At 41.5% G+C, this 22124-nt stretch overlaps 1 long non-coding RNA gene across 4 annotated transcripts in view; it reads right to left on the bottom strand.

The window, feature by feature from the left end:
• CDK6 (cyclin dependent kinase 6) overlaps positions 1-22124 on the bottom strand; it is a 249728-nt gene that overhangs the window by 125559 nt on the left and 102045 nt on the right. For all 4 annotated transcript variants that reach the window (XR_002347034.2, XR_002347036.2, XR_002347035.2 and 1 more), the window contains exon 4: positions 3975-4142. This is a non-coding gene — a long non-coding RNA (cyclin dependent kinase 6). The remainder of the gene's footprint in view (positions 1-3974; positions 4143-22124) is intronic.

Consider the following 22124-nt stretch of genomic DNA (forward strand, 5'->3'; position numbering starts at 1 on the left):
GTATCCTCAGTTCCTCCTTGCACGACTAAGGGCCTCACATGCATACTTATGGCCAGCCTAGTTCCGTGCCTCCAAACCGCCTGATGTCTGCAAACTGCCGCCCCTTAGGCTCGGGGTGAACACGCGAGTGGCACAATCTGCTGTGAGCAGGGAGGACTAAGAAGAGCCCACGCAGTTCCCATTTGGTCAGGGAATTTCAACGTCCTGAGTGTGACCAGGTGAGGGTGGGGGTCTCAGGCTCAACAAGACACTTCTGCTTGGTAGCCTGGGCTCGATGCCCCATCAAGGGAGGGGTGGCTGGGGTACAGGTAGCGCAGGCTTCTCAAAAGCACGAGACCCGGGCCACAGGACCGTCCTGCCTGGGTCTAAGGCACTCACTGCAGCCATCTACATCTTGATTCTGTAACCTCTACAGAAATAGGTATAAACAACCCTTCCTCTGCACGGGGACAGAGGCATGCCTGACTGTATGTTGAGCAGCAAGAACCTAATACTTCCGAAAGAAACCTGAAATGCCATGCGGAAGGCACTCAGTTAAGGGCACTAAACCCTCCCTTAGTGGAGGAAAATAAGCCAAGTCATAGGGCCCTGTGTTACACCAACTACAGCCACAGCCAGAGTCCAGACTCAGGATGACTGTCCTCACTTAGTTTCTACACAAACGGCCAGCTCCTTCAAGGAACTTACAGCCTGATAAAACCCCCAACTAACTGCAGACAAGATAGAAAGCAGTATTATGAAAGACATTCATAAAATATTCCTCTGGAAACGATGAAGGAGGAAGGTGAGGGGGTAGTTTCTGCAGGGGGTGCCAGACAGTGACTTTTGAGTCAGGCTTTGAAAGACAGGTAATATGTTAGTATGTCTCATGGCTGTAAAACGTCAGTTTGAATCACTGAACTTGTAATTTCTTTAACATTCCGCAAATTGACTTGATTCTCAGTTCCTGTATGACATAACCTACTAAAAAATGAGTATTTCCAGGAAGTGGAGCACGGCCTTTTTCTCTTCAAGAAATATGAAACATAAATACCAGCTCAGTCTGAAACGACTGTGATTCCAAGTCTTTATATGTCACCATGTATATGTAAACCAATGTATCACCATAGAAAAGGAATTTTCCTTAAAAAGAAAAAAATAAAACAGTGGGAAAAAAAATGTTAATGCAGTACCCAAAAGGGAATCATACTCCTTTTTATTTTTTCACTTTAAGTCACCATAGAAATACAGCGTATGTAGTACAAACTAGATACTGAAAAAAATCAGGTATTTATGACTGCCTTTCCCCTTTTCTGTATGAAATCATTTGTCTACATTTTCCTGTCTGAACATATCAACTTTCGGCAAGAATGGAATGTTAACTGGTGTTGCGCACAAGCTGGGCTATCGTTCCTCAAATTTAATAATAATAATAAAAAAATCAAAACAAACCCAACTGGGTTTCCTGTTTTTATTTATGGTTTTTAGTGCCCAGTTGGGGGGGGGGGGGTTTAAAAAAAAAAAAAGTGTCTCAGTTATGGCTCATCGTTCCCTCAATTAATGTACCTAAGGAAATGGTTCCTTCCATCTGCTCCCCTGACGACTGTCTGGATCAAAAAGCCTATTCAAGCTTCTCCGCAGGGCCCTGAAACAACACATGAAACTGCTTCCTAGGGAAGCTGCAGCCCACCTCACCCTTCCCACCGGGGAAACAACAGACTCCGCCTTTTCTGGTATGATTCTATAAGAACACAGCCTCACTGGAACCAGCCCAAATCTGCGAGGAGTCCTCTAAACACCAGTTTGTGCCCTGCTTTCTCGAAAGTCATGGAGCCTCTTGGGCAAAGAGGAAACAAGAACGATTTATCTTTCAACAATCACGACACAGGGTAAGGAATCCTCTGGACAAATTCTCGTGCCCTCGGTAAAGTATATAATGTTGGGAAAGTGGGTGGTCTTACATGTCCAGGTTCCAGTATCTGTATCTCGGGGGTGAGGAAGCAGAATACTTTGGCAAATTGAATGTTTTTCTAAGGCAACTTATCTCAGAGCATTTCTAACTCCTCTCCTGAATTTCTGCCTCTCAGCTGAGGCATTACTGGAATTTGGGGAAACAATTCCCTGTTTCGCAGAATATTAGCCTCCTTGCAGCCATCTCCAACTCCCAAGTTGTTATGATGACCAAAGACACTGTCATACATTTCTCAAGGGTGTTGTTCCCCTCTCCCCCCAGGGCAGTGCTGCCCTTGACTGAGGACCACTTTGTGTTAAACATGTGGAAAATGACAAACTGACCCAAGAAGATTCTTTTACTTAAGGCTTAATGCTTTGTGGGCAATTTCGTAGTCTTCATGGAATCAAAGCCCACATCGACCTCCTGTTCCACAAAAGTAGCACAGCAAAGGGACATCCCTTGGCTTTTAAGAAAGATCTATGCAAGGGAACCCTCCTACACTGTTGGGAGGAAGGTAAATTGGTGCAGCCACTATGGAAAACCATATGGAGGGTCCTCAAAACACTAAAAATAGAGCTGTCATAGGATCCAGCAATTCCACTTCTGGGCCTATAACCAGACAAAACTATAATTCAAAAAGATACTCTCACCCCTATGTTCATAGCAGCACTATTCAAAATAGGCAAGACATGGAAGCAACCCTAATGTCCACAGACAGAAGAATGTATAAAAAAGATGTAGTACACATAAATGAGGTAATATTACCCAGCCATTAAAAAGAATGAATAATGCCATTTGCTGCAACATGGATGGATATAGAAATTATCACATTAAGTCAAGTCAGAAAGAGAAAGACAAATACCATACGATATCACTTTTATGTGGAATCACACAACACAAATCACGATCAACACAATCATATGACACAAATCAACATATCTACGAAACAAAAACAGACTCACAGATAAAGAGAAGAGACTGCCAACGGGAAGCGGCAATGGGAGTCTGGGGACAGCAGAGGCAAACTATTATATATAGAATGGATAAACAACAAAGTCCTACTGTATAGCACAGGGAGCTATATATTCAATATCCCGTGAAAAACCGTAATAGAAAAGATTAGGATAAAAAATATGTATGTATAACTGAGTCACTTTGCTGTACGGCTGAAATTAATACAACCTTGTAAATCAACTATATTTCAATAAAAATTTTTCAAAAAAAAAGATCTATCCATGAATTCACTGCATGCAAAACAGGTCCTTCAGAGACGAGGGCTATTAGTGCTTACTATCAGGCTCCTCTTTGTCTATTTTGGGTGCAGGATTTCACAAAAATTCATCTCAGAAACAATGAACTATAAGGAGAAATACAAACTAACCAAAGCCAGTAGCTATTATGGTTTTGTGTCTGAATGAGACAAAAACCAGAATATCATAACTCTCATTCTTTGCCAAAAAAGAGCCCTTGGGTTTTCTCTTTGTATTTTGGCTTGGATGAAGCCGTCACTCGGGAGGGTGGTGCTACTTGTTCATGGATCATCCAAGTTCATCGTAAATTTAATTTCATCTTCACAGTCGGCACCACAGCCTCAGAGGAGTGCTTTCACACACCTTTGAAGGTACTTCATTGTCTCTCAAATTAGGATGCTGCAGACAGGTCAACGTTCCTGGTGCCTCTCCTCCCTGACCTTGAGCTTTGTTTCCCTAAATACTAAACACGCAGCCCTGAAAACTGTGGTTATGGCAAAAAGCCATATGGCAAAACCATTTGGAAACTTGTAACTGATTCCTTTCTAGTGGCTAAGAAGCAACAGTCTTATTTCTGCAACGGGTTCTGTCCACAACAAGCCCAACCCAGATGTGTCTATAGTTGTAAGCAGAACTCTTTGCTCACACCGCCTGCTTTATAAAAAGGGCAAAGACATTCTGATCACCAGCTGATCAAGGCAGCAACAACATTAGGGGCATGGAATGGGGGCTCTTTGTCATTTGAAAGAGGAAAAGTAAGTTTAATGAAAGAACAGCACTTTCTCACTCACCACTGAGGTAAGAGCCATCTGAAAACTGTAGATGCGGGCAAGACCAAAGTCAGCCAGCTTTATTTGTCCACTGCTGGTCACCAGAATGTTCTGTGGTTTTAGATCACGATGTACTACTCGGTGAGAATGAAGAAAGTCCAGACCTCGGAGAAGCTGAAACATCATATCCTAAATAAGCCAAAAAAGAAAAGCAATAAATGGTCAAGGTAGAAATTCAAATCCTCAGGGCTTAGCAAACTGCTTGGCACACAGAAAGCATCTGCTGATTATCTGCTGAATGAACGTATTTGTCTTCCTTCCTACCACTCCACTCTCCCATTCTCAAGATCACTACAAAAATTTCACCCTTGACCTGTATTTTATTAATGAAAGACAATTTAAAAACAGTTTCAGAGAGCATAGGAAATATTCTGTAAGGATATACCACAGTGGTGTCCATGGTTAATGCTGAGGAGAAGGACATTTTTTTCCTTCATATACTTTGATATGATTTAACACATAGTTTCAACAATTAAAATCCGGTAAACATCAGTAACATTAACAGTAGTTCTTATTTTTATAACACCTGACTCAGCAGTCACTGTGTCAAGCACTGCTCCCAACACTTAACATTTAGTAACTCAATCTACACCGCAATATTGAGATAAATAATATCATTAACCCATTTTACAGGTCAAGATACTGATACACATTATATGTATGTAATTAGCCCAAAGTAACACAAGCAAAAGACAGATTCATGATTCCAAACCAGAGCCCCAAAAAGCTGGATTCAAATCTCAATGTACTCCTTTATTAGATCAATGATCAAATGAGTATGTAAAATCAGGTAAGCCATTTCACCTTGCCAAGCCTCAGTTTTCCCAGTGTAAAAACAGAAAAGTAACAAAACCTACTTCACTGTTTGTAAAGCACTTACAGTAGTAACCATTCAATAAACGGCAGCACTTTCTGCTGTCGCTATCAACCAGCATGGGGCAGGGGGCATTGAAAAATAAACCAAAGTCGCATCTTCTAATTTTAGAACTGATAAATTCAGATCCAAGATTTACAACTAGAAAGTGTCTGAAAGTAGGACATGAAGATGGTGACCATGATATGATCCTCTGAAATCTGAGGGTAATAAATAAGACTGACCTATCCCCGTCTCCCTAAACTACTGTGGATGGTGTGTACAGGAAAGACGGAATAATTTTGTTCATTATTTTGTTCACATGAGGGTTAAAGAATGAAGAGGCAGCAGCAGGGGCTTCAGGGCTGGCAGGGGCTGTGAGGACATGCTTGTTCATAGCTGGGCCAGATTTGGTTATTGGTTTACAGTACTGGTTCTTCCTTCAGTGTTGGGAGTTCTACCTTTACATCCCGGCTTATTCTAAAAGGCCTTAGTTTTCCATCTCTAAAAAGGAGAAAACAGTGCTTACTTTTCACAATATGATATTTGAATGAAGTAACACATGTAAAAAGATGGTGCAGTTTCTGGTACATGGTAGGCGTTCAACAAATGATCGCTGTCAAAGTGCTCCGATTCCTGGGGCAGACAGAGTCACAAACAACTAGAAGAAATGTGGCCAGTGCCACAAGCTCAGTGAACAAAGCACTAAGCAGGGTGGGCAATGATGTAGGTGTACCAGAATTCTTTCTGAGATCCACCTAAATGGATCTGATAACTTGGCCACAGCTACCTTATAAGTTTGCAAAGAGGAAAGCTTGGGAAAAAACTGCACTGCTGAGGAACAGTTGTTCAAGCCTTAAGAATAAATGAAGGTTCAACAACTTGCAATGAATAAGCAAGAGTATGAAAATGATGCAAAACTGTTCATGAAAGTAAATTTCTGCTGTGGCAAATAAGCCTTTATTGGAAACACATGCACATGACCTGTGAGAAGTGAATTTTAAATAGCATGACTAACCTAAAGTAACATCATACTGGCCTGTCATCTTTAGCTTCTTATACCGAGCACCGACCACTTAAAACAGTACGAAGAGTGATGTGCTTGGTTGATGTTTCAGCGTTCAAATAGCTTAGGCAGCCAATTAGTAGAATAAATATGTGAACATCTGAACTAATGAATAAGGCCCATCTAAATTTTAAAAAGCCCGAGTTTAAGTATATGTGCCTTGCTTTTATTTGTGCATTTATAAGCACTTACTACATTTTTCTTAATTATAAAATTAGAATAGGCTTAATGCACATAGAAACTTCTAAAAAAATTTTTTTGGCCGTGCCCACATTATGTGGAAGTTCCCGGGCTAGGGATCGAACCTGAGCCACAGCAGCAACCCCAGTGCCTACAGTGACAATGACGCTGCCCCGCAAGAGAATTCCTATAAAATTTTTTTAAAAATCCAGAGAGAGAACAAAAATCATTCAAAATTCCACCACTCAGAGAATACAGAAAACTCTGCTGTTAAATAACTTTTGTCTTTCTTGTCTTAAATAGATAATGTTATAGTTGTAGGTATAAATGTATTATATTTTCTATATAATAAATATTGTATTATATACTATATAGTATATCATTCACAATATATTAATATATAAATATAACATGTCATATTTATAAATAAAATTATTTTTCTGTACACATTTTTTGGTTGTTTTAAAAACATTTAACCGTTGTGGCTCTGTGGTAAGGAACCCGACTAGTATCCATGAGGATGTGTGTTCGATCCCTGGCCTTGCTCAGTGGGCTAAGGATATGGCGTTGCCGTGAGCTATGGTGTAGGTCACAGACGCAGCTCGGATCCCGTGTTGCTGTGGTTGGGGTATAGGCCAGCGGCTACAGCTCCTATTCAACCCCTAGCCTGGGAACTTCCAAAAGTTCCCCTAGCTTGGGAATTTTTTTTTTCTTTTGGCCCTAAAAAGACCAAAAGAAAAAAAAAAAAAATCTGACACTGTCTCCATGAGGATGTGGTTCGATCTGTGGCTCTCTCAGCCAGCAGCTGCAGCTCTTATTTAACCCTTAGCCTAGGAGCTTCCATATGCCGCAGCTGCAGCCATAAAAAAGAAAAAAAATTAACAATTTATTATGAATATTTTTTCACTTCAACAAAATGCCTCTAAAACATAACTTTTTAAAAATACAGTATGATTTTTAACAGCTGCATAGTTTTCCTCCCTGTGCCATCATCATTATTATTTGGTTTTAGTTGCGTTACTTTGGAACTTATACCAAGAGTCTAGTTCTCCTATTTAACGCCTAGAGTAGATGAAAATGACTTGTTAACACCATAAAAGCACCGTTTAGGCAGGCAGTAAGAACCCATATACCCACACTAACACTGATTCCATGTGAACAATACCTATGAATGTACAAAAATTGGTTCCACATCAAAATTACTACCCTTCAGATTTTATTAGGCTACTTGAATATATTTAAGGTTAGCAAACCGGGTTTCCTTTAAACCTACAATATCCAGTTACAATTACAGTTTCAAACTAGTGGGCTTTGACTTCATGATTTTTTAAAAAACTGCCAAAAATCTCATTTCCTTCAGTAATTCAATCGCAAGGCAGGTTGATGAGCATTATGGACTTGTAATAAGTAGGATCTGGGGACCCTCCTCGATCTTTAGCCATCATTCATTGGAACATCTAATCAGAAAAGGGAAATACATTCAGTTAGGTCAGGAACTCTGGTCACAGATAAGAATGAAGACTCTGCTCCCAACTTCTAAGAATGATATGAATGAATAAACTGTAACACTAAAAGCAAGGCAAGGAGGAGTTCGCGTTGTGGCTCAGTGGTTAACGAATCCGACTAGGAACCATGAGGTTGCGGGTTCGATCCCTGGCCTTGCTCAGTGGGTTAAGGATCCAGTGTTGCCGTGACCTGTGGTGTAGGTCACAGACAAGGCTCAGATCCCACATTGCTGTGGCTGTGGTGAAGGCCGGTGGCTACAGCTCCGATTCGACCCCTAGCCTGGGAACCTCCATATGCTGTGGGAAGCGGCCCTAGAAAAGGCAAAAAGACAAAAAAAATAAATAAATAAAAAATAAAAGCAAGGCAAGGAAAAAAACACCTTTCCTTCAGAATCACAAGAAGTGCTTTGATCAAAGATATTTCAAAGGATTCTCTACTTAAGCTTATCATCTGTTCTATCTCAATTTATAGTACGGTGAGACATACTTTTAAATTAGCTCCTCAAGATTTTAATCTAAATTAATCTGTCTTATACAAGACTCAAATATTTCACAGTAATCCTAGTGATGCAATGCAAGGAAAGTGCGGATACTGTCAATTAAGTTAAATATAGGTTTAAAACCTTTTAATGTTATGATGCACTATTTTGGTATAAAAGGTTCGAATGACGAGTCACACTAATGATAAACAGTCACTGGGGGCCTCACTCTGTTTCCTTCTGAAACCTGGACACAGGAGCATGTTTCAACAGGACATCATCATGGAATGAAATCTGGCTCCCAGTGGCTTTAGATGTGCTTTCGTCCTTGGCAACTCCCCTGAGAAGACTCTGGACTTCAGTCTGGACACCTGAAATCTTTAAAGTCCTGTACTTTTTCTTTTAGGTGATCGAGGGCTTTAATCCTCTTATTTCTTTGAAAACAAACTGAAAACCTATCTCGGGCTTTTCTAATGGGAAAAAGTTTTATCACTGAGTCTTTTTTTCCCCCACTACAAAAGAAGTATGATCAGTTGCAGAAAAAACACCAACTTACACCACACAGTAAATCACAGGAATGACAGCTCTCAAAAGACAATTCTGGATTTTTAGATGTATCTACCTAATCTAAGCACTATATTCACATCTTCAAGGTTTTAGCCAAAAAAATGTACATCAGGGAGTTCCCACTGCTGCTTAGCGGTAACAAATCCGACTAGTATCTGTGAGGACACGGGTTTGATCCCTGGCCTCACTCAACGGGTTAAGGATCCAGCGTTGCTGGAGCTGTGGTGTAGGTTTCAGATGTGGCTCAGATCCTGTGTTGCTGAGTCTGTGGCGTAGACCGGCAGTTGCAGCTCTGATTCGACCCCTAGCCTGAGAACTTCCATATGCTGCAAGTTCAGCCCTAAAAAGCAAAAAAAGGAAAAAAAAAAAAAAACACCAAACTTAAAAATATATATATCAGCAGTTTATTTAAAAATTAAAAATAGGACATATACAATTTGTACAAGGATAATCATTTTTTCCTCCTTATTAACATGCAAGCCAGTCTTTTCAAAGTTGTTATTCAAGTTTTGACAGAAGTATTTCATAGTCACTTGCTGTTCCTTAGAAGATCTCCTATCCAGTTTGTTTCTTATGAAGGATGTTAGAGGAATCTAACAGATCACTACATCAAAGGTTTTTTTCTGTTTTTTAATATACCAAACTGATAACATGTTAACTTAAGAATTATAATTATAGAAATAGAAGCAAGAGATCATGGGAGCTTACACACAAAGGATGATGGTAAAGTCATAAAGAAAGCAGGGGACTATTGACAATGACGAGGGCTAGGGCTAGTTCCAATACATGATTACTAATATATGTTTTAAAATTTCAACTGTGGTAAGATACACATAAAATTTCCCATCTTCATCATCTAAGTGTACCGTTACTATTAAGTATACTCAAACTATTGTACAATCAATCTTCAGAAATTTTCTATCTTGCAAAACTGAAACTCTATTCTATACTCGTTCAACAACTCCTCATGTCTCCCCTCCTCCCAGACCCTGCAATCACCCTTTTTCTTTCTGTTTCTATGAATTTCGCTGCTCGAGATACCTCATATAAGTGGAATCATAATGTATTTGTCTTTTTGTGACTGGCTCATTTCACTCATCCATGTTGTATTGTAGTATGTGTCAGAATTTCCTTCCTTTTTAAAACTGAATAATATTCACCTGAATGGATACACCACAGTTTGCTTATCCATTCAACTGCTGATGGACACTTGGGTTGTTTTCACCTTTTGGCTATTGTAAATAATCTGTCATGAACATAGGTGTATACATAGAAATCTCTCCCTCTTTCTCTTTTTGTCTTTTTAGGACCATACCCACAGCATATGGAGGTTCCCAGGCTAGGGGTTGAATCAGAGCTGCAGCTGCCAGCCTATACCACAGCCACAGCAATGCCAGATCTGAGCCACGTCTGTGACCTACACCACAGTTCATGGCAATGCTGGATCCTTAACCCACTGGGCGAGGTCAGGGATCGAACCTGTGTCCTCATAGACGCTAGTCAGGTCTGTTTCTGCTGAGCCACGACAGGAACTCCCCACATATAACTATCTCTTTGTGCCCCTGCTTTCAGTTCTTTTGGATACATACACTCAGGGGTGGAACTGATAAATCCAGTCCCAGGATCTTTTGTAATCACAGTTCTCCTGCAAAATGTGGTACAATATTACTACGTAAGCAGTGAAGCAGTGCAAAACCAAGCCCTGTTTAGGTCCTGGATAGTCAATCAGGTGGGTTCACTCTCTCGCTGACCGCTTCACTCACTTCTCCCACTTCCACACTCAGGGAGAGGCTGCCCAAAGTCACCACAGCGAGTTTATTGTACAGTACACACCATACTCTACTCCACAACTTGGCAGGGGTTCCTTCCAGCTCTCACTGATCAGTTCACAATGTAAATAATGGTCTGCTTTGTAATTAGATCCCCCTACTTCTCACCCTGGTCCTCGAGCGCACCCAAAGAATGCTTCATCGAAAATCACAAAGGGGAGTTCCTGGGCATGGGTCAGTGGAAACGAAGCTGACTAGTATCCATGAGGATGCAGGTGTGATCCCTGGCCTCCCTCAGTGGGTTAAGGATCCGGTGTTGCCATGAGCTGCGGTGTAGGTGGCAGACATGGCATCGGATCTGGCATTGCTGTGGCTGTGGTGTAGACCAGCGTCTACAGCTCTGATTCGACCCCAGCCTGTGACCTTCCATATGCCAAGGGTGCAGCCCTAAAAAAGACAAAAGAAAAAAAAAAAAGAAAAGAAAAAAAGAAAATCACAGAGGGCAAAACAAATTCTGACAAAGCAAGAGGAGGGTTAAGGCAGCTTTACCCTGTAACTGGTAAATACAAAGTAAGGAATAAATGGGAGGACCCTAAGAGTCACGTAGCAGCTTTGTTCCAAACAAGAGCTTTGTTCCAAACACTGTGCCATACTGCGTTATGGCACCACTGAACATGGTGGTGGTGGTGGCGGGGTGGATGTAAGACAGTCGAAGGCAATACTGCCTTGGGGCTCTTCCTCATTGCAAGAGCTGGCTTTCTATTTTTACTGCTTCTACGCAACTGGATAAAAGCATAATAAAAGTGGTTTCCTATATAAATTTTGTTCACAAAATGCATATTCTGAAGAGAGAATAAAAAAATACATAGATTACTCATTCCTGGAAGTGATGATAACGCTGAGTAAAGGATCAGTCCCAACTAACTACAAGTAAGAAAACTGCAATTGATTTTCAGCAAGCCTGGAAATACTGGTGTTTAAGGGACAATGCAATGACTAAATGAGCAATCCGAAAGAAGGAATCATTACCTCATCCTGACAGTCATTATTAAACCACTGTGAAAAGTCATCGGGAACTGAAACTACAAATAGCGGGTCTTAGTTATAATTTCTTCAGAGCGGGACACAAAAGCCAACATTGCAGAAAGAGGAAAATACCAAAGCATAAGTGCCTAGGTTGTCAGCTAATGACCCCAATGGTTTTTGTTTCAGACCCATTGTTTTGTGATCCTTTTAAAGTCACTTAACAATATATTGTGGCCATTTCCCCATTTTAACACATATCCTTTATAATAAAACTTTTAACAGTATACTTTTTAATAGCTGCATGTGGACAAAATATCTTCTTGTCTTTCTCCATTCTCCTTCTCAATTCCCTCTTTTGAGAACTTTCCCCTCACTCCCTACTTCCCTCCTCTCCAAATGAGGTATCATATGAGGGAAGTTGGTTATAAACAGAGTGGAGCATGTTATTATTTGCCGAGGCTGTTGTAGACATTGGATGCAAGCCACGAAAGATGGGTCCAAGGCAATCACATTCCCATCTGCAAGGAACTGATCTAGGGATGGACAAGAGATCCAGTCCTGGCTAAGAAGACACAGGGCATGTCTGCTCTAGAGTTTCATGAAGTATTTTTCTTCTAATGAGAGGACTGCAGCACAAAACGCTCTGTTGTACTAACTCCTCACCTCCCAGCCCCCACTCTCTACCTGTGCATCCTACACTAAATGCTATGCTGGAAGGCATGAACTTGCCACTGTAGCAACCACCTTGACACATAAAAACAGACACCATCTGTACACACAAAATGCTATAGGATAATATGGGAAAAGAGTCTGTGTCTTTGATGCTATCTTTTTATTTATTTTTTGGTCTTTTTAGGGCTGCATCTGAGGCATACGGAGGTTCCCAGGCTAGGGGTCGAATCGGAGCTGCAGCTGCTGGCCGACACCATAGCCACTGCAACACCAGATCCGAGTAGTGTCTGCGACTTACACCACAGCTCACGGCAATGCCAGAGCCTTAACCCACTGAGCGAGGCCAGGGATTGAACCCACGTCCTCATGGATACTAGTCAGATTCATTTCCACTGAGCCAGGACAGAACTCCTCTTTGAAGGTATCACTGAATAGCTAAATCAACTTGGGGGCTGCCCACCCCTAGCCCTGTAGTTATGTCAACTATAATGCTCTTACTTAAAGCCGTTTTTTCATCAAGTGTTTTATAATTTGAAGTTGAAAATTATTCTAACAAATCTGACTAAAATTGTATTAACTAAATGCTATTAAGGTCACTATCTTTCTATCTCCACCCCCCAAATGCCTCCTATGGGGCCTGTACCAACATTCCTTTGTTGCCAATTATCCCATCCAAGGGGTTACCCTTTTGTCTTTGGGACTTATATCTCCTTCCATTAGCAACAACCCCTTCCTCACGGCTATCATTTGCTGTCAGTCCTCTACATTCCTCAGGGGCAGTGGCTCTCCTCTCTAGCCCACTTACCATATTCTGCATGGCTTCAGCATCCCAAGAATGCCCTTGATAACACCTTAGCTTCAGAAAACTTTGCCATCTACTCCCATGGTTAAAACCAGGAATGTGTTAACGGTCAACCGTTATATATATATATATATTTTTTTTTTAATTAAAACATTTAAAAGTTACTTTAGCTATATTTATTGGATAGCAAAATGCCACTTAAATGTATATGAACTTATTAGACAGTATAATTCATTAAATTTGGAGAGCAACTCCTTCGTGCATCATGCGTTAGATCTGCCAATTCCTTCACCTCTCTTGTTCCATGGTCATTCTATCTTATCCTCTGTGCAAAGCTTAAGCCTCAATTAGTCCAACTGTTCTCTCTCTCAGCTGTTACACCTGTGTTGCAGAAAGCTGTTTAGGAGGAAAAAGATCACATATATGTCTACTATCAATAGGAAGTCAGTCTCCAGTCTTGGCTACACTAGTGCCACCAGGGACTCTTATGGGTCCCTAGTTAGCCCTCTTGCTGTCCCTGTAGGCTAAATTTTCTTACCGTCTCCCTTCCTTCTCTTAGCACACTAGTGGCTACTCCACTTCAGAAAGAAACACAGAGCCTCAAGGGAATGTTATCAACTCCCTGTGCTCCACATATAAGCTTATAAGCACTGGCATCCACCTTTCTCCCTCTTCTCCTGGTGGAAAAGCTTTCTTTCTTCCTATGCAATATTTATTTCCCTCCTATGCTCTGGATTTCATTCCTTCCAGCTTCCTCAAGTCCTTTACCTTGCTCTGCTAATTATTCCCCTCCTCTACTGCTCTACTGTCTCTTGACCAACAAACAACCCAAGCAATCTCCTTCCTTTCTTAGCCAATCGTCTTTACAGAGCGGTGCTTCTCAGTTCCCATCCACATCACAGGGCTACAGTGAATGGAGAAGCAGCAGCTCTTGCAAGATCACCAATGACCACCTGGCTTGCCACTACCAACAGGACCTCCCACTCCTAACTGAACCTTAGGAAATGCTGCAGCATTTCACACTGGATCTCTTCCTCCTCTTCACTGTTCTCCAGAACGGAAAGATCTTCTATGTGTCCGATTAGGAATGTAATGCATATTCATTGTTAAATTAAAAAAAAAATAAAGGACTAGGAGTTTGGAGTTAGTAGATGCAAACTATCGCATTTGGAGTGGGTAAGCAATGAGATCCTGCTATATATATAGCACAGGGAACTATATGTAGTCCCTTGTGATGGCACATGACGGAGGACAGTGTGAGAAAAAGAATATACATGTACGTATGTGTGTATATCTATATATATAGCTTGGGCACGTTGCTGTACAGCAGAAATTGACAGAACATTGTAAATCAACTATAATAGAAAAAATAAAAATCTTAAAAAAAATCCATAAGAAAAAAAGGTAATAAATACCAGCTACAACTCTTCCATCCAGAGATAACCACAATTAACATACTGGTGCATCCTTCCATAATTCTTCTATACATATACATTCATATAGATAATTTCTGATTTTTTTTTTTTTTGTCTTTTTACCATTTCTTGGGTTGCTCCCTCGGCATATGGAGGTTCCCAGGCTAGGGGTCGAATCGGAGCTGTAGCCACACCAGAGTCACAGCAACACGGGATCCGAGCCGCGTCTGCAACCTACACCACAGCTCCTGGCAACGCCGGATCCTCAACCCACTGAGCAAGGCCAGGGATTGAACCCGCAACCTCATGGTTCCTCGTCGGATTTGTTAACCACTGAGCCACGATGGGAACTCCTACTTTCTGATTTTTAAATGGAATCCTAGTGTATTAAGTTTTGTAATTGCTTTTTCACAACTTAAGGTATAATGAATGTGCTTGCATGTCAATAAATACAGGTTTATGCTCAATTTTTAATGGTTGTACACTATTCTATTTTTATTTATATATTACCTTAAGCTAAAGGTTTTAAGCATTTATTAAATTATCCACTTTTTTTTTTTTTTTTTCAGCCATGCCTGTGACATGTGGAAGTTCCTAGGCTGGGGATAGAACCCGCACCAGAGCAATGACCCAAGCTGCTGCAGTGACAATGCCAGATCCTTAAGCTGCTGCACCAAGACTAACTTTGTAACTCTGTATGGTTCTCCTTCTTTTTTTTTTTTTTTTTTGGTCTTTTTAGGGCCGCACTCGCAGCACATGGAGGTTCTCAGGCTAGGGGCTGAACTGGAGCTGCAGCTGCTGGTCTACACCACAGCAACAGCAATGCAGGATCTGAGCTGAAATGTGACTAGGCTACAGCTCACAGCAATGCCAGATCCTTCACCCACTGAGCAGAGCCAGGGATCGAACCCAAATCTTCATGGATACTAGTCAGGTTCTTAATCTGCTGAGCCATAACAGGAATTCCAATATTCAGAATTCTTTTAGCCACTTGCCCGCCAATTTACGTGAGTTTTAGCACACTGTTCCAAGCTAGGGATGTGAATACAAGCAGGTCTGTCACCTCTAAGAGAAGAATTTTATGGATGAAACAGATCACTTTGCCTGAGTCATCATTTGGATGTAGAACTGCACCACTGGCTAAATCTCCTAATAATACTTTAATTTCAAATTGTCACATCAGTGTCTCTCAGTGAGTCCTCTTAATTCAGAGCTCTCGACTAAGTTCCATTGCATCTTTGCCACTAGCCACCTGAGTCCTGACTTTTCTGGACCTCAGTCTTTTATTTACAAAAATCAGGATAAATCCTGCCCTGTCTCTATCACGGGACTGTGGAAAGAACTGAGATATTTGATTATTTTATATTACATACTTTGTCAAACATGTAATACAAAATATTGAGGGCCATTGAGCCAAGCGCTACTGAGCTAGACCATAAATTCTCTAACAGGAATATGGTGCATGTTTACATTTTCCACAGAATCCAACAAGGCACCTTACGCAGAGACACCTGTTGATTTTACTTGATTTGATAAATCAATTCTCTATAGATGGGTATTAAGCTGAAATATAATGACTTTTGCTCTTGGGTCTGTACAGGAGTTATATGGAATATTCTCACTAATTAAACTGATTCCTGAGTCATTAGTGAAAAGGCCATGATCCTGTATTATGTGGTTTATCAGTTATTCACTAAGAATTTATTGACTGCTTGCCAAGTGGAGGCACAAAAGAAGTATAAAAGAAATTCTTCTTGTGAGTTCCTGCTGTGGTGCAACAGGTTAAAGATCCAACTGCAGCGGCCTGGGTCGCTGCAAAGGCGAGGGTGCGATCCCTGGCCTGGCACAATCGGTTATGGATCCAGCATTGCTGCAGCTGTGGCTTGGATTTAACCCCTGGACCTGGAACTTCCATATGCTGCTGGTGTGGCTGAAAAAGAAGAAAAAAGAAATCCTCCTTAGAAATGTATATAACCTAAGTGAGTCACCTGCACATTTGATGTAAATTTCCATTTTTGACAGCAGTATGATTTAGAAGAAAAAGCACTGGATTTAGAGCTAAAAACATTCGATCTGAATTTTTGCTTACTTTCTATATAATCTAAAGTTGTGGGCCAAGGCTTTCACATTTATAAAAATGAAAATTATCTCAAAAAGAAGGGATTTAATAAGGTAGATATTATATAATATTACACTATATATGTCTATATAATTATATATGGTATTTCAGGTAGGATATTAAATATTGAATTACTTTCAATAGTGTAAAGTATATGCACATAATGAGTTGCTACCATTTATTCAAAAGAAATATGAAAACCCTATTTATGTGTAAGGCATTGTGACAGGCGATGTTATACGCAAACACCTAAGACAAGACAGCCAGGGAGCTCTTGTTTTAAGAGGGAGAGATGACAAAAATATGCACCTACCCACTTCAGTCAGTATATGGCAAAGACCACAAAAGGCAAGGGGGCTACAGGCACTGAGGAAGCCCCAAGCAGGGAGCAGCATCCCAGCTGAGCTCAGATGTGGGCAGCTATTCGGTTTGGTATGAGAAGCACCTGCTTGGAAGACCACACGGGTAGAGGCTAAGAGGAGGGCAAGTGCGTAGGTATTTGGAGACCAGAGACAGCCCCTAGAGAGGGCGGAACACTAATGGGACCACAGTGCAAAGGATTTTATTACTGGGCCATAAGACACAGGATTTTACTCTGGCCATAAGACACAAGAGTCTGAACTAGAACATTAGGAAGGGAAAGAGAGGAAAGGCATCCAGGCAACAAGTGCCATTCGTTAATGTTTGTAGGCACAGGTCAACTTCACTGAGCCATCTTCCAAGGGCTCCGGTGCATCAGCAGGTTACGCAGTGGGTGAACTTGCATCTGCTACTTAACCTTCACCTGCCCCCAAACTGAACCCAGTCTTGGTTTCCTCACCTATAAAATGGGGGCAATACTTTCTTTTTTTTTTTTTTTTTTTTTTTTTTTTTTTTGTCTTTTTGCTATTTCTTGGGCCGCTCCTGCGGCATATGGAGGTTCCCAGGCTAGAGGTCCAATTGGAGCTGTAGTCACCGGCCTACGCCAGGGCCACAGCAATGCAGGATCCGAGCCGTGTCTGCAACCTACACCACAGCTCACGGCAACACCAGTTCCTTAACCCACTGAGCAAGGCCAGGGACCGAACCCGCAACCTCATGGTTCCTAGTCGGATTCGTTAACCACTGCGCCACGACGGGAACTCCGGGCAATACTTTCTTGATTGTGGTTGTGAGGACTAAAAACAATGTGTGAATTTCCCAGTTTGGCTAATAGGTTCGGAGCTGGTGCCATGAAGTGAGGAAGAGAGCCCGCCATCAGCAATGGCATCGAGCAACACATTAAGTTCAGCTGCATCTAGTTTTCTCCATTGATTAACTGAACCGTCTACCATATTCCCAAACAGTCATTATTAAAATCAACCCCGCTGTGTGCAATCTTAAATACATTTACTATTGTATTTAAATCAAGTGTTATGTTGCCTGTTAATTTGCAAAGTTAATTTGGAAAGTTAATTTGTTAATTTTGGATTGCTAGCATTTTAGGTCTACAAGGCTCTTTAGAAATCATCTGTTATTATTCATTGAATATACCGTATGTCTCTTTTGGTATACAGCCCAAAATTTCAAAGGTGGTTTTACGTCTCTTTTTACCTATCTGCGGACTGATTTTTCTATTCAGCCTCTAACTGCTGAGATTCCCTCAAATTGTCCCATGGGTGTCTTCAAGGATAATAACAATTTACTACAGAAATGCAATATAAATTTTTTACTTAATCGACATACATGTTCAGAAGCTGAGTAGGGAAAAACATTACGCACGACTTTTCTTACATAATTAACTTTTGGTTGCTTTCCCAGCTTAACAAATAAGAACTAGAACTTGTGATATTATTTTCTTATGTTATGTGTTAATGCTGAACCGTGTGCATTCCAAATCAGAGAGGGGGAGAGGAGCAAATGAAAGTGTTCTCTGAGAAGAACACTTAGCTTCCTCTGGTCAAAAAAATGGCCTTTACAAGGGTTTTTATTATAGGTCATAAAACACTGCTCACCACAATGTACCTCTTCCTTGAAAAAGAAAAGAAATCCCTGCAGTGGTAAGAAGCCGAAAACAATACACTGAGAATATTGGTACCTCCCTCCCATAAACACATTTGTGTGTATTATCTGTTTCGGGTTGAGCTGCATGCACAGCTGTTTATGGGGGCTCAGAAGAGGCAGCACTTCCAACATTTTTTGTTTCGTGTTGTTTCAAGGGCTGAATTTTTAAGCTGAAGTGGAGAGAGGCAGCAAATGCATCTCCAGGGGAGGGCAGACCATATGCTCCTCACTAATAACTTCAACCTACAGGAAGAAGAGACTCTGGGTGGTCATATCTACTCAGGAAAAGCGTGGAGGCCAAGAGAAAAGTGGGGATCTTTAGGCTAAATGGAAGTGAAGAGCACTCACCAAGCCACCCTCCACCAAAAAAAAGAGAGAGAAAGAGAACCTGGTTAAGAATCTCATGACCATCTCACAAAGAACTCAGCAAGTATACAATGAAAATAGGCACTGCAATAGGAACTGTCCAGGAAAAGATGGGCAGCTCCATGGCTGGGAAACTCTTAATCTTGAGTACCCAGGTGGACTGATACACTGAGTGCTGCTCTGGTTTAAGGACGCCCCTCCCCTAAACGCAGGATTTTGTCTCAAACATTCCCCTCTTGCCTTCAAATCTTTTCCTGGCTCACCTAAAACACCAAGTCAGCTTTATGGATCATTCTCTTTCCAGGCACCACAACATCATCTTCCACTTTTCCTTACACTGATCCTCTAAGGCCTCATTTTAAGGGCGTGACCAAAAAAAAAAAAAAAGAGAGAGAGAGAGAGACAGAGAGAGGGAGGCTACGGAGGGAAAATCACCTTGCAAAGAAAGGCAGGAGTGGTTACCTGTCACACTGGCCAATGTCACCTGGGCTTTCAGTACTACCTCTTTCGGGTCTCTTGTAAGCCCCCTTTTCTATTGTCCACAATGGTTACCACAAACATTCAGCCTTTGTTTGTGTTTCCAACAGTGTGTCTCAGAAGGATCTTAAAATTCTAAATTCTTCCTTCACCTCCTCACCTTACTCATTCATGGCTCCAACGTTTAGTCATATTCTGAGCTTTCCAAGTCATAACGGCAGCTGGGACTACTCTCCTGAGTTTCAGACATGGAAACTTCAGGGCTTCCTACTCATGTTCTCCAGAATATTCCACAGCAACTGATCTCAGTATGTCCCCAAATAACAATACGGTTCCTTCAAAATCTGTTCTTCAGCCTATATTTCTTATTTTGTATAATGGCACCACTGTCCACCCAAATGACGGATCCACAAATCTGACCACAGAGCTAATCAGTCACCTAGTCCTAGCAACTGCATGCAGTTCCTAAATTACTTTTCTTTCTTTCTTTTTTTTTTCCCTTTTTTTCTTTTTAGGGCCACACCTGCAGCATATGGAAGTTCCCAGGCTATGGGTTGAACGGGAGCTGCAGCTACTGGCCTACACCACAGCTCACAGCAACACCGCATCCTTAACCCACTCAACAAGACCAGGGATCGAACCTGCATCCTCACAGCCATTAGTTGGGTTCATTATCACCGTGCCACAACAGAAACTCTCTAAATTACCTTTCAAATCAGCGCTTCTCTCCTATCTCCATAGTCCTTGTCAAGTTGCCAGTATCTCTTGCCTGTCTGAATGCAGTTACACGTCCCAACACAGTGTTTGTCTTTATATTTAAGCATTTTAAGTATTTCTAAAATGTACATCTGAATCATACAAAGTCACCCACCGTCCTCTATAAGAGAAACGCAGAATTCAGCTGCTGCCTAACGCACTTTCGTGTCTGATCCCAAACTATCTCTGGCTTCCTTTCCAGCTCTTTCTCTGCTCTGAAGATGATCTGCTTTATTACATCCTTGCCCCTTTGCAACACTGTGCCCTACGCCAAGGAATTCCCTCCGCTGCTCTGCTCCCCAGCACACATATCTTGCTCATCTGGAGCTTTCCAATTTGTCTTTCAGAGCTTTACGTAGGTCTTGGCTAAGTCCTGAGCAGAACTCCTCACACCCACAGGTTAAGCTGGGTGCCCCCCTTCTATAATCCTGCAGCATTCTTTGTCTAGTTCTGTTCAGAGCTTTTCCTACTTTACTGGAACTGTGCTGGCTCCCTCACTAGATGAGAGCCCCTTCGTGCTAAAGAATGAACTGGAAATGGGGGTGGGGTGAGAAAAATAAAGGTGCATTCCAAGCACTTTACAGACATTATTTCTTTTACTCAGGCACTTTGCATACATTATTTCATTTAATGCTCACAGCAACCCCTTGGGTAAATTCATTTTCCTTCATTCTAAGTTTGGGTCACAGGTCAACTCTTGAGGCAGGTACGGTGCTGGGCTGGAGAACCACCGTGCCTCGAGTTGCCGGTGGAGGAGGGAGCCCAACTCTGCAAGGTCAAGAAGGTGCCGCCCAGGCACTATTGGCTTTACCTGACCAGGTGCCCTTGGCCTCTTCAGCTGGTCATGCCCCAGGCCCCCAGTGAACGAGTATGAAGGAAATGAATGAACCATGTTTTTAAAATGTGCTATGACCTAGAAATTCCACCTTTAGGAATCAACCCTGCAGAACCAACTGCACAAGTTCAGAGTCAATACAAAGAGAGTCAAGGCTGTTCTGTCTCAAAGAGTAAAAAAAATAAAAACATCTAAAATGCCTACCACTAAGGGAATAAGTTGAAAGAGTTATGATGAGTCTACAATGTGGTGTATCTAGCAGCTGTTAGGAAGAGCCTGGTAATTCTAAGATGCTAGCTAGAGAAACCGACTTTGAAAGGAACAAACCTGAGTTGGAGTGATACAGACAGCTTGATTCTATTTGATAAAAGAAGAGATTGTGTCCATATTAATGTATGTGTGAACATGTCTACATCAGCATGGCCAGATAAAATATAGGACACTGAGTTAAAAGTGAATTTCAGATAAACAGCAAAAAATTTTTTAGTTTAAGTATGTCCCATGCCAAAAAAAAAAAAAAAAAAAAAGTTTTTTTGTGGCTCAGTGGGTTAAGGATACAGTGTTGTCACTGCAGCGCCTTGAGCTGCTGCTATGGAATATGTTCCATCCCTAGCCCGGGAACTTCCATGTGCTTCGGGTGTGGCCAAAAAAAAATGTCCCATACAAGATACGGGCATATTTATATGCAAAAACTATTTGTTGTTTATCTGAAATTCAAATGTAACTGAATGTCTTTCTTTTATCTGCTAAGTCTGGCAACCCTACGTGAAAACATATAAAAATGTGTGGAAGGAGATATGGCTACACTTAAAGGTTGTTACCTCTGGAGGTGGGGGTAAAAAGGAGGAACAAAGGGAAGGGACTTCTGCTTATTTATGTAAGCGCTTAAAGAGGCAGAACCATAGGCGACCTTTTTTTTAACGTTCTTCTAAAGGTGCCAGTTAAAATTATACACACACACACACACACATACACATACATATACACACAGATATACATATACATATGTATATATGGGAGTTCTCTTTGTGGTTCAGCGGTTAACAAACCCGACTAGTATCCATGAGGTTTCAGGTTCGATCCCTGGCCTCACTCAGTGGGGGTCGGGGATCTGGTGTTGCCATGAGCTATAGTGTAGGGTGCAGACACAGCTTGGATCCAGAGTTGCTGTGGCTGTGGTGGAGGCCGGCTGCTACAGCTCT

Source organism: Sus scrofa, chromosome 9 (assembly GCF_054392235.1).
Source record: "Sus scrofa isolate SSC_HxYL_T2T_F1_AM1 chromosome 9, Sscrofa_HxYL_maternal_Yorkshire_Landrace_v2.0, whole genome shotgun sequence".
Taxonomy (NCBI): domain Eukaryota; kingdom Metazoa; phylum Chordata; class Mammalia; order Artiodactyla; family Suidae; genus Sus; species Sus scrofa.